Raw genomic sequence first — 13,731 nt, forward strand, 5'->3', positions numbered from 1 at the left:
ATGGATGCTGGGGATTTCGCTCAGCGGCACAAGCACCTGCCTTGGAAGCAGGCAGTCATGAGTTCGATCCCCGGTATTGATAAACACACACACACACACACACACACACACACAAAAAAGTGGTATTTTTATACAATGGAATATTACTCACCTATAAAAAGGATGATCTTGAGGCCTTTATAGGTTAATGGAGACAACTTGAGACTATCCTCATAAGTGAAATAAATAAGACACACATATGTAAATATCACATTCTCTCTAGTGTAAAAAATACAAAAAACTGAAAGAGTAATAAGATCCAAAATGTATACTAGAAATTGTGAAAGTGAAAGGAAGTGAAAGTGCTCTAAAGAATATAACTATATGTATGTTTCATAGCATAAGATAGAATAGAATATTAAGTTTTCCTTAGATCGTTGAACAGAATGGTTTGTACTGTGATTGTTTCAGTATCTGTCTACATTTGAGGCTTTAATTTTGTAACTTGAACTATTTCTAATAGGACAATATGTAACTCATCAACTAGTATTTCTCAGTGTTAATATTTTTCTTTGAAACTAGTATTACCTCTACCCTTTTTTTCAGTTTTGTCTTTTTTTTCTTTTTCTTTAAGTAAAAAAATAACAATAAAAAAATGAAAAGTGAAAAATATTTACTTCATATGATGGTAGGATTACTTGATGAGATAATTACTAAATGAAGTAGGATTACTAAATGAGATAATTTATATATTACTGATGTCATATACCTTTAATAAATTACTAATTATTAATTATCACTATATTCTAGGAAAGTACATGTGGCTTTAAAAAGTTACCCCTAAAACCCTTAAGATTCCAGACTTTAATAAATTATTAATTATTAATTATCACTATATTCTAGGAAAGTACATGTGGCTTTAAAAAGTTACCCCTAAAACCCTTAAGATTCCAGACATAAGAAACACAGAGCTTATTAGAAAACTAGTGGGGCCATCATCTTTGCACAGTGGGTGAGTACAGGACTGGGTGTGCTGGTTTTTGACAGTCACTAACCCTAACCCTAACCCACAGGATTGCTGTGAGAGCCTGAGGAAGTCACTCCTGCCTCCTAATCTCACTATCTCATTTGCACAGGATTGAAAGTGCTCAGATGTCAGAGGACCAGTTTTAAGGAGAATTTTCACTGGCCTACTTTAGCATTCTTACTCCATTAAACCACACAAATTTTGCTCTGACATGGCCATTCTGACAAGCTTTCCTATACCCACAAACCCTGGTTCACTCACGCTTTTATGGGAAGCAGGATGACTTCATTACACCTTCAGATTGTGGCCTGATGATGCATGTTTGTGCAAAGTGGGTGGTTGGCCCCACAATCTGGCACTGGGGACATCTGTTTACACTTAGCACAGGGACAGGCTTTCCACAGTGAGGAGTCAGCATGCTGCCTGCTAAATAGGGCTAGGCCCTGCATGGCTGCAGAAGTGGACTTCAGTCTGTACTCTGGATTCACATGTCAGGAAGAATAACCCAGACATGAATGATTTGAGGTAAAATTCAGCACTCTGATACCTCTGCATATAGATAAATAGCCTATGGATATAGAGCAGAGTTGGCCAGGAATGAAACTATTGTACTGATGAAGATGATTAAAGAAGATTTTGAAGGGGTCTTTGTCCCCAGGAAGAAGTCCAAGCCTCGGTAATACTGGTCCACACAGAAAGGGACAGCTGTCTGGAAATAGCCTTGGCCTCTGGCTCACACGATGGGAAGAGGCTCCCTCTCTGCACGACACTACTCTGAAGAATGGAGATCTTGCTCCAATGCAGAAGACACTGTCCCTGCAGAAAGGGACATTCGTCTTTGAAGTATTTGACTAGCCTTAATTCCCCAGTCTTCCATTCCCTCTGTATATCCCTGGACAAGTTACGCTACTTCTTTCAACAGCAGCTACTTCTTCTAAGAGAGATGCCACATGGGACCAACTAACATGTTTCATGCAAATGTTTTGTCTAATGTGAAATATTATCTGTATATCAGGAGCTGTTGTCATTATGCAGAGATCTCAAGATGACAGAGATAGAAGCAAATATATTTAATTACAGAAATTATTCTACATACCCCTTGAGAGATGGTTGCTCACATTTCCACATCAGTCATTCATTTCCAAGGATAAGTGACCATAGCCTGGCAAAAAATAAAAAAATAAAAAAATAAAAAGCCAGCTTTCTTCTCTGAGAGCTGTAGTGGTCATAAAATCCTGCCAAAGTCCTATTCCTTCCCATCATGGGACAGGTCTTGGTCAGTGTTCTCTCCTCTGCAGCAAAAGGAACAAATGTTCTTTTTCTTTCATGAAAAGCAATATTTGGAGTCTGCATTGGAGAAAAAATGCCTAGCCTCTAATGCCAAATTATGGGGGCTATTTTACAAGCTTGTATCTGAATAAGGGGTAATAAAGATGAAATACAAAGGGACCCAAAATAGGTTGAAATGCAGTGGCAAAGGGGCTCTTGTCTCCCTACAACAAAGAGCCCCAAGTGACTGGTACACCTGGCTTTCTTCACTTAGGTAGGGGCATAAGCAATCAGTAAACCTGCATTCCTCTGTCTCCTTCCATCCATGGTGTTTGTCTGGGTAAACAACAGGATCTCAGCTGTTTTTATTTTTCCTTGCATTGTGTTAGTGTGCACTCACACTGCCTTTCTCAGAAAAGGCTAGTTAGGCTTTAATTTTCTTATCGCATCTCCACACCAAGTAGTCCTGGGTTTATGTCCTGCTTTTCTAGTCTTTATCTACATTAGCTTGGGCATGTTGGGTAAACTCAGTCAACTTCAGTATGACTGATACAGGGAAAAGAGAACGAGGATTAAGCTCAATGATGTGTACACCGGGGAGCAAGTCCTCAGCACGCGCTAACTGCTGCATTAACCCCTTGCCACATGGTTGTTAGTGACTTGACTTTGTCATACTGTCAGCCCTCATATTCGACACATAGGGTTAGGAAAATATTCAAATGAGCTCATACTCCACTTGACTAGGTCATCCGCAGGTCAACTCCTTGTGCATTTATAGAGGGTCCCCTGTGTCCACATCATTAGGCACCACTGAGGAACTAAAACTGAAATGTTTCTTTCAAGAATGCGAAAAGACATTTGACAGTGGTCGTGATTCCAGAGTAGCTGATGTATGATAGCTTGGGAGTATAATGGGACGTTTTCACTTCTGAAAATTTGCTTTCCTTGTCTTTTAAAAGTATAACGTTTCATACTGAAATTACTTGATTGCTCTCGTAAAGGTCCACATTTGTACTTTGAGAACTAGCATTGTGACTTTCCCAACACTGCGTAAACTGTAGTCACTTGCTCTAGGCTTGCTCTTCTGCTGTACTCACTGAGAAACAATGTCATGTGATCACAGTTATTCTACATTCAATAGGAGCACAACAAAACTTGAGTGTTTTAGTCAGACTCTTTAACTGATGTTTATAGATCCCTCAGCTTCAAATCCAAGTTTGCTACTATTGTCGCCAGGCTTCCCTTAATTTTGTCTTGTATGCTTTTGAATCCTACTATGGACCTTCTATCTCCCACTTCACTCACTTCTGTTACTTGACTGAATATGCAGTCTAGACTCAGTTCTGCCAATTTCTTTGGACTTCCTGAGAGAATCTTGCCCCGCCATCCCTCAGTAGATGCACGGACACACACAATTTCTTCCTGCTGAAAAACTTCTTGCCACTTTCTCTGCCTGAAAAACTGCCTATACTCTTCTTCGTTGAGATTAGCGTAATGATTAGTATTTATGAGACCCCCATCCCCAAGCTCCCTAATATGTCTTGGGGTCATTTCTTCTCATCCCAAATCACCTGATCTTTACTAGCATCTTGCACTGACACCACCTTTGTTTTTGACACCAATTTTTAAAAATAATTTCCTATTTCCTTGTCTGTAAGCAGACTGTGAGCATATTAAGAACAGAAGTCATGCCTTGTCTGTTCATCTTCACGTCATTTTGAGTGTTTCATAAATGTTTCCTGGATGAATGGGCAAAAGCATCATAGACAAATGTGTGAGCAGTTTTCAGGGCCATGGGCAACGACACATCATTTTTCTTCTCTGGATCATACTTGTGAAAGACTCAATAAATCACCCAGTTCTCTTCGTACCCTTTAAAATTAAGAAACCTCAAATGTTTGAAATTAATCTGTGAATTGTCACATTCAGTAATAAATACTTTACTCCTCTTGAGAGCCATTTAAAACTCAGTTATACCATTTTTTTCATTGATTTTTAGATATTTCAAAGACATGACAAGAAGTCTTTCCCACTCTCCTTACATCGTAATAAGTAACCATAATCATGTGTGGAGTTCTACTTTCTTTTAACTCTTTTCAAGCAACAGAAATTATGCTGGAAAAAGGGAAAGAGGAAGATGAAGCGGCCAAGAGAGGAGGAGCATGTGGCTAGATCATCAGGCTTTTATGGTGACACTGCAGTTGCCTATACAAGGTAACTAAACTTCAACTTTCAGCTCTGCCTATGAATTCTTACTGCCTTTTGTTGGTCTTAACTGTCTCTTACTCTTTTGTGAATGTCTGCTTTTAACCGAGCAAAAAAATACTGTTCTGAAAATGCCATCATAGTCTACCAGGTGTAACTGATTCCTAGTGTGTAGACACCAAAGACTCATGTCTAAAACACATGAAATTTCATCTGACTGGCAACTTTCTTTCCTTAAGCACTGCCTCTGTCACTTTCCAAACCCAGAGAAACTTTAGTAACCTGAAATCTCCAGATTGTTCTTGCTTACATGACTTAGGCTGAGCTTTCCTTGATTTTATGTAATCTGTGAAAGTATTTGGTCATCATACATGTAACACACACAATACCACACCGCACCACACACACATAAACACACACACACACACACACACACACACACACACACACACACACACACGGAAGGTAGTTCTGTCAAATGGCCCCATGACAGCAACTGCATTTTCCTGTATTTCAAAAAATCTTATTCACCAAGCTTTCTTTTCTGTATAACACAGAACATGTGGCTATTTCCTCATCTTATTTCTCCCTCTGTCAAAGAGGATTCCTAGGTAAAATCATCTCACCTAAAATAAAATTGTAGCTCTGGTCTAGTTTGCTTTTGTTTTCACTATTGCATTTATCAGATATCCACAAAACTAGAGGCTTTGTCAGTTATGTTAACTATCACATCTCCAAACCTAGAATTGCTGGCACATCCTAGCTGATGGACAGATAGGTGGATGGACAGATGGATGAGTTCATGAACAGACAGATACAAACAGACCAACAGATGAATATCTCCCTCACCTCACTTCCCTTTCTGGCCTCTGCTAATCTCAGCAATCTCATCCTTTATTACTCTCCCAGTATCCAAAGTCACAACAGGCCACTTCTCACATGAGGGCCACATCATGCCATCCTAGAGCTCTACCTGGAATGGTCTTCAGTCCAGTTTTTACCTGGAAACTCAGCAGCAAAAGCAGGGTTTTCCTTTCCTTTTTGACAAAAGATCTGCATTCTCCTCATTAGTCTCTTCCTCATCATCACTTCATTGTCATTTTGGAGAATCATATTACTGTTACTGAATTCTGCTCAGTGGACCATAAGCACTGGAGCAGGAGGAATGTATGTCTTGCTCGAATATTTTGGATTCTAAGGACCTGGAATCATGTCTGGCATTCAATATAAAAGAGGTATCTGTTGAATTAATAAATGTATGTGAAGATCATCATAACTTAGAGAGCTACTGAAACACGTAAGCAAAATCCTATTAGCAACGAGACACTTCATGGCTCCATGAGAAGTAAATCTGTCAGCGATGTGACCGGCACATGTTACATTACAAATGGTTAATAAATGTTGCTTGTTGTGAATATATTATTCCTGTTATTGTCATCTATTCACTAGTATCTCTAGTCATATTTGCCTAGTCAAGATCTCATATACAAAATCCAAATTTTTGCATTGAAAATGAAACTCTCAAATTTTGGGTATTTTACATAGTGTTTGATTGTTAATAATAAAAGCCATTTTTCTGGATGAACATTATACAGACCCCAGACGCTGGCTCTGGTACATGAGCCTATCCTCTGCTCTTGGTGGCTTCGCACTCTCTCCATACAGCTGCTTGGCTTTGATGAGTCATTGGGCCTCACATCTGGCAGAACAATCCATGTGCTGACATCAGAAAGTACCAGGAGGCTGCACCATGCCAGGAAAGACCTGTGAATGTGATGCCAGGAGGACAGGAACGTCTTCAAGAGAAGGTCTGAATGTCCCTCTAATTGCTCCATTTAGCATTTGACTTCATCAGACTTTCCACTGTGAGAACAGTTTTCAGAATTTTACAAGCAAATTGTAAAAATGGTTTTGAGTATGAAACTTGAAGCAAGTTCTTTATCACTAGATCTCCACTTCCCTGGAATGTAACTGATTTCAAAACTGGAAGGGAGCTAAGTGGAGAAATGAAAGGAGAGCGATCCGTTTACTGTTTTAAAACCAAAAGAAAGAAAGAAATCAAAACCAGCGACTTGCTTTGAGTTTGATTCCAGAGGAAGCACGACCTCATTTGTGAGGTTGACTAGTCTCCTGTCTACTAGTGACTCACCAATGTCCTTGTAGCCGTTTTTGTCCCCTCTGTATCTCGGTCTCTCTTCCAACTGATGAAAACTCTGTATCCAGAGCTCTGCATTCCAAGACTTGAAGAGGTCTTCAGAAGACAATGGAAACTGTTAGTCCAGTGGAACAGTGTTTAAGATAAGAATATAGCTGAGAAAAAGGAGTGCTCTTTTGTGTAGAAACGACTACCAAACTACTTCTTCAAAGTGCTTTTACATGTTTGGTTTCCATCTGGTCTGAATATTTTGTCATTCAACACTCATAAAAATTCTACTTGGGCAGAGAATCGCAAGACTCCATGCATTTCTGTGCATCAAAATACACTTTTTTTTTCCTCTTTCGTCTTGGGAAAATTCAAGATGTATGAAGACCCAAAAGTATTCTCAACAAAAATTTTAAAATGTCAGGGAGCCAAGGAGGGAGTTAGCAGTTGTGAAGCTGGTTGAGTGTTGGAGATATTAGGATATACGTGTTCCTTTGGAAACTGCCATTCTAGCATGTCCTGTGGCACTGGGGCATGGTTTGAAGAGCATTTGATAGCACGTGTGTTATGGTGTGTGTGTGTGTGTGTGTGTGTGTGTGTGTGTGTACACTTGAGTGTGCTTGTTCTTTGTGGAACAGCAAATTTAGATCCTGAACTGAGACAGCCTGCAGGATCCAATGAGGGTGCTTCTCTAATCTTGATTGCTGTGGCAGCTGCTTTAGTTGATTGATAACACTCTGTTAGCTGCTCAAATTCTTCAAAGATCCTCTCCTGCGAACCATGCACTGGGCCTCTAATGCTCCCTCGAATTTTTGTTGGGTCCTGTCCCACAACACCTGCTTAAGCACCAGCTGGTACAATAGCCATGCATGATAGTTCTGGAAACTAATTCCATGTAGGCATCTCAGGACAATAGAGGTCCAGAGGAATCCTAATCAGGAGACCCAGATTCTAACTCCAGCTCTGCCCATCACACAGAGTAATCTTCAGGGTATTGGTCAGCCTACAGGCTTCACATTCCTGATCTATAAACTTGGAGATGATAATCTTTTGGCAGACCTAGTCACTTGGTAACTATGATGGCCCAACAAATAGGGCAGAGCTTTATAATCCTTTAACCAAACATCTTTCAATACCCACAAGCTGTTATGTTACAAACAATTCTTAAAAACTTGGACTTTATCGTAAGTTATATTACTTCATACAAATAAAAACAGTCAGTGGTCCATATTCATATGTTCCTTGTCCTTGGATTAGCCAACATTGGGTCAAATGTTTGAATAATAAGACTGCCCTATACTGAAGATAGGTATATTTTTCTTGTAAGTAGGTTATGTGAAATAGGGTGCTATTTCAAGGGATTTTGGATGTGCAGGGGTTCCTGAAAGCAGCTCTCATGGATACTGAGGGATGACTGTACATGCAATTTTATGATGTTTTGGAACTTGAAAACAATAGTTTTTCTGAATAATTTTTCCAAAATGTGGGTAAAAGAATAGTACTCTTTCGAAGTCCTACAAGATGGCCTGTGGACAGAGTGAGGATATCTTAACATTGTGGAACAGTCATTTCCTAGGCAGGTACGTGGTGTGCACCTGTAGCATCAGCTGCTTGGGAAGCTGAGGCAGGAAACCTAGAAGTTTGAGGCCAGAGTGGGCAACATAAAGAGATCCCTTCTCAAAAAACAAGTTAGTGTCCATGCTCAGTTTCCTATCAATATGCTTGTTTAATTCAATTTGGTGGCAGTTTGGTGGCATTAAAAGCCCTGTGATTCTCCTCTTCGTCTCCCTTATCAATAAATGAACAATGGACAAAAGACAAAATAACTGATATATAAAGAGATAGTCTTCCAGAACATGTGTGCACACTTCAGGAAAAGAAAAATATGATGTTTCCTCACCAGATGATGTTGCCAACATGTAAAGGACTGTAGAGGATACATCACCGAAAATTCACTACACTACCAGCTTTTAGAGAAGCCATTGAAAAACCATGTGCAGCAACCTCAATGACCATAGTTACCCAAGCAGTAGATTTTAGTACTAATAAATGTCTGGAACTTAATTGGTACCACTCTGAGGACCTCTTGTAATTGTAGAGGCCAAAGGTATTTGCATTAATCTCAGACATCTGCGTAAATTTAGAGTTAAAGTATTTATACAAGTTTTTTTTTTCCTAAAGTATGTATACATTTTTCAGCAAACTCTGTCTCTCTCTCTTTCTCTCTCTCTCTCTCTCTCTACACACACACACACACACACACACACACACACACACACACATATATATATATATATATATATATATATATATATACATATATATATTCTTTGTTCTTTAAAATAAAAAAGAGATATTGCTGCTTGCCACAATGTAGATGAGTCTAGAGGCAGTTATACTAATGAAATAAGTCACGTACAAAAAGAAAAATATTTCATCACCTTATATACACACGGAATCTAGGAAAAGTTTTAAATACACTAAAAGAACAAAACAGTAGTTATTGACAGTAAAAGTGGGAATGGAGAGAAGTAGATCAGAAGTTACCAAGCAGCAGATATGTAGATGAGAAAATCCGGAGTTCTAATGTTCACTGCAAGGACTACAGATAGCAAAACTGCTGAATTTGGGATTCATACTTAGCAGACTTTAGGTGCTCTTGCCACAAAAAATGCCAAATAATGGACAATTATGTAAGATAATAAATGTTTGTCTTCTTGTCATTAGTAACTTTTTTATCTATGTACATAATTAAAAAAACTTTGAAGAAGTGAAAATATTTTTAAATTAAGTAATTACAAAAATAAATGTTGTGCTACCCTCAATTTTTGACTAGCTGTTGTGGATTAAGAAGTGGTGGTCAACTAACGCCAGCGGGATTATATCAGCATGGCATTGAGCGAAGATGCTCCACCTGAGGAAAGTTGCCAGGATAAATTGGTGGAGAAGAAAGGAGGTGTTGAGGGTTGAGGCATTAAGGAGGCATTGTGGATTCTCCTACGAGTTGCTGTCTGAGATGTTGGTTCTCCTGGAGAAGCTTAGGTCCTCACATCGAGCATTGCTTCCTGGCTCTGGAGGGGAAGACATGTACTGCCTGGTCTCCAGGATGAATTCGCCATGCTGCTTCCTGGCATGTACCCGACTGTGCTTGTTGTCAGAGGAGCTCGGGGCCTCCGTGTTGCTGAGGACAGCTGTGGTGCCTTTCAGGATAGCCCTGGTCTTTGTTGTGAGTGTGACTTCTCAGCTGCAGCGTAGAACCCTCATCCCACTAGCACAGCTCCTTCATCCTGCTGGCATAGACTTTCTGGCTTCCACCGCTAACCCTGGGTCTTCCCGGCACGGATCCGTAAAAGAGACTGGTGTGAGTCCCTTCTGTGGGCTCTGGACCTTCAGTTGGACTCGTGGAGGCATTGTCCTGAGCTCTGGATTTTTATCTGGACTCGTGGGACATTGCTGTGGGGTTTAGGCTCTTAACTAAATAATCTATGTCTTTGGTGTTGTGGATAGATATCCTGCATTTTCCTGTGTTAACTTCCGGTAACCACTATAAAAATACTATAAACTCCGTGTCCTAATCCTAATTGTTCTCTGTGCGCCGGCCCTGACTACAACACTAGCGATACCTATTTTCCATTTACAACACAAAATTTTTTCCTCTTAAAATAATTATAATTAAAATTATTGTGAGAAATGAATTGATGTATAAAGGTTGTTGACAACTGCTATGACTTTATACTCATTATCTGTGGTCATATAATAAACTAGTGCACAAGTCAGTGACTAGAGCAAGGATGAGTATATTTGTCTTTCGCAACAGCTGCAGGCTCGGGCTTTGGGAAGATTCTAGCTCAAGGTCTCTCACAAGTCATCAAACAACACTGGCAATTGGCAAGCTTGCCTGGGGTGAAGGGTCTGCTTCCCAGTCGGTTCAACCATGTGGCCCATGAGTTGGTGATGGCTGTCCCTGCTCATATTGGTCTCTCCACAGTTCTTGAGTATCCTTATGGCTTGGTAGTTTGTGTAGCAACAAAGCACACAATCTGAGAGGTGAAGTGGAAGTGGCAATGACTTTTATAACCTATTGTCCTATATAAACCTGCTCAATTCAGTGTGAAAGAAGACTATGAGAGAGAGAGAGAAAGAAAGGACCATCTTAGACACCGACCATGCTGTGATCTACCACTGAGCACAAATGGAGAAATGTGAAGCCCAACAAGTAGGCATCAGAAAAGAAAAGCAATATAACCAAGCCCAGGAAAGATGTTTCTGTTGGTTAGTTGGTTGGTTGTTTGATTTGTTATTTGGTTGATTGGTTGGGTACAGCCAAGGAGTCCAGAGCTCCTGTTCCTGGGTCAGTTTTATTCTTATTATATTGCAAATACTGACACTAGCTTTGGACTCTCAAATATTTAGGAACACTCTGGCCCTTGCCCAGTACAAGACTTTCTCTCCTCTGGTGCTGTTGCAGCTTAACATTGGTTCTCAGACTTCCCACTTGGGCTTTGCTCCAGTAAACTGACCAATTCTGCAGAGGTTGTCTACCTTTAAGGTTGCAAACCAACTATCCTCAGGTTGTACTTAGCCCAGCTTTATGGCCTTACTTTTTGTGTTGAGTTGCTAATTAAATATTTCATGTAAAACCCAGATCTGGGCTTCTTTTGAAATAGTGGGAAATGTTGAAGTTACCAGTTATGTTTTTTTGCATGGTAACCCATGACTGGAGTTACGTTTAGCTACCTATGTTATTTCACTAAGCATAATCCTTACCACATCTCTGCTTTCTTAAATTTCTTTCTTACTCTCTATATGCTATTAGACTGACTACATTGGATTTAATCAGACACTCATTTACAGGAGAGTATATTGAGGCCATGATTATTGCTGAGTTTCAATCTATGAAATGATTTACTCCTGACTGCTTGTCTGGTCAATGATAGGGCAATGGCCGTGCTAAGTTTCTTTCCTACCTACACTGACACTCTTCCCAAAATACTTTTCCTCTTCTTTCACAAACAAGCTTCAAACTACAGTAAATTCTAGGCAGCAGCTAAGTTAATGTGATTCTCTTCCTTTCATGGCACTTTCAGCCTGAAAAGCGGTCTCATGTTACAGAGCAAACAAGCAATACCAAGGAAAAAGAAACGTAGATTTCGATTCCAACCCATTATCTCTTAGGAAGTGTTTGTGTCTCCATTCTAAAGGAAAGATAGCACATAAGAGATGAGACAGACACTGTGGTAACTACTATTAAGTCGGGTTATATGGTGCTGAATTACTAGGTTGCTGAAACAGTCATGATTTGACCTCTATTGTTATATTGTTATGTCCTGTTTTATCTCAATCTCCCCCTTATTGTTTTAAAAAAAATTATTTAGTCATTTCTTATGTTTGTCTTAATTAAAGAAAAAATTTAAAAAATTAGGATATATAAATAGTAACTCTTTATGATTTCCTATTTACTTGTTTTGAAGTCCTGTAGTACTCCCACGATCTTGTTTCGACTAATTAGACTCTGTTCCATTCTATATGATAGTATTAAGTTTGTGATTTGAGCAACTATTTTCAAGATGATAATATGTAATCTACTAACAGGTGATTTCTTACTGTTATGTTTTTGTTTTGTTTTGTTTTGTTTTGTTTTTTTGTAGTTCCGTATTACGTGTACCCTTACACCGCTTTGTTTTGTTTTGTGTTTTTCTCTTTTTCCTCTTAAATAAAAAAAAAAAAAAAGAGATGATAAATGGGCAAAATTAAAGCAGAAAGCAGTTTCATGTTCTGGGAAGTAAATGGTAACAATCTTCAAACATCACAGACTGTTTCAGCCCATCTGATTAGCAGTGGTCTTCATCTTTTAAAATTTATTATTTATTATTTATTATTTCTAAAAATAATTTATATTAAATCTTTCAAGGAAGTTTCTTGCTTCTCCATTTCCTGGCCTTTATGAAGTCACTGCCTTGGCCTACACATTAAAGGCGAATGTTTTAAGTAGATTGCATATAGAAAAGGATGAGGAGAAAGGGTGAGAGAGATTTTGGCATGGCAAAGGCTCCCTATAAGGGATGAGCTTGAAATCCAGGCTAAACAGCTGCTAAGGTGATCAATAAGCAGAACTCCGATTCTCTGGCACCAACTGGCTGCAGCCAAGACCATGGGCCTGTATCCAAATGCACTGAACCATATCTGCTTCAGAACACAAAGCGGCAGCTCTGTTTTCCCAGAATCCCTGAGCTCAGATCAGGTTCCCTGCTTCTGGTTTGCAAGCATAGAGCATAGGCAATGGCAAGAGACAAGAACCTATTCTGTTAGCCACCTTGAAGACACAAGCCATCCAGACCTGGAGACACTGTGTGCCCCTAGCTAGCGACACAACACTGAAGTACGGAGATAACTTTGTCACAGAGCATTTGAACCTTCTGATGCACCTCCTTTGGACCACATCAGTTCCACATCAGAATCCCATTACCTCCTCCTCCATCCCTCCATGAAGCTCAGAATTTTCACTATGCAATTTAAGACTGGGACTTAGTGTCCCTCACCTAGCTGGCAATGGGGCTAGGCGATGTATTTTTCTACCATGTCATATGAAAGTCAGGGCTCCTTCTGGACAGCAAGGAAGAAATAAAGTGAAAGAGAAAGTCACATCTTTTCTCATTTATAAAGTTTCTTAATATTTTCTGGGTGTTCGTGATATGCTATGTATGTGGTTAATGACTGAGTAGGCAAGATATACTCTCTACTTACAAAATTTCCAGTCTAGGACAAAAGAGTTGATTAAAAAAAAAATAGTTGCAAGGAAGCAGGTTAGGGCAAGTGCTATCATATGGGAAATGAGGGTGATGAATGAAAGCTCATGAAGCAAGGAATGAGGAAGAAGTGAGTGACATCAAGGGATGAGGAAGATCAAAAGGGTTAAACACAACAAGAGAGATAAGAATGTATCAGACAGAGAAAGAGCCCATGAGAAACATTGCTGGTGGAAGGAAGCAGAGTTGCCTCCAGGTATTTAAAAGCTGGTCCATACAAATATGGGACAGGGACCTGGTGGTTAATGTCTGGTAGTATATTTTTCACTTCATGTAAATTCTACACAGATAAAATAAAAACA

General features: G+C 39.5%; 1 long non-coding RNA gene across 1 annotated transcript in view; it reads right to left on the reverse strand.

Moving 5' to 3' along the window:
• Positions 1–916: 916 nt before the first annotated feature.
• The window catches only part of LOC134473643 (uncharacterized), a 47,128-nt gene continuing 34,313 nt past the window's right edge, over positions 917–13,731 (reverse strand). Inside the window, exon 3 of the long non-coding RNA XR_010043995.1 lies at positions 917–2,168. This is a non-coding gene — a long non-coding RNA (uncharacterized LOC134473643). The remainder of the gene's footprint in view (positions 2,169–13,731) is intronic.

The sequence above is a fragment of the Cavia porcellus genome, unplaced genomic scaffold (assembly GCF_034190915.1).
Source record: "Cavia porcellus strain 051 isolate PalLab524CR breed Dunkin Hartley unplaced genomic scaffold, mCavPor4.1 scaffold_1, whole genome shotgun sequence".
NCBI classification, from domain to species: Eukaryota; Metazoa; Chordata; class Mammalia; order Rodentia; family Caviidae; genus Cavia; species Cavia porcellus.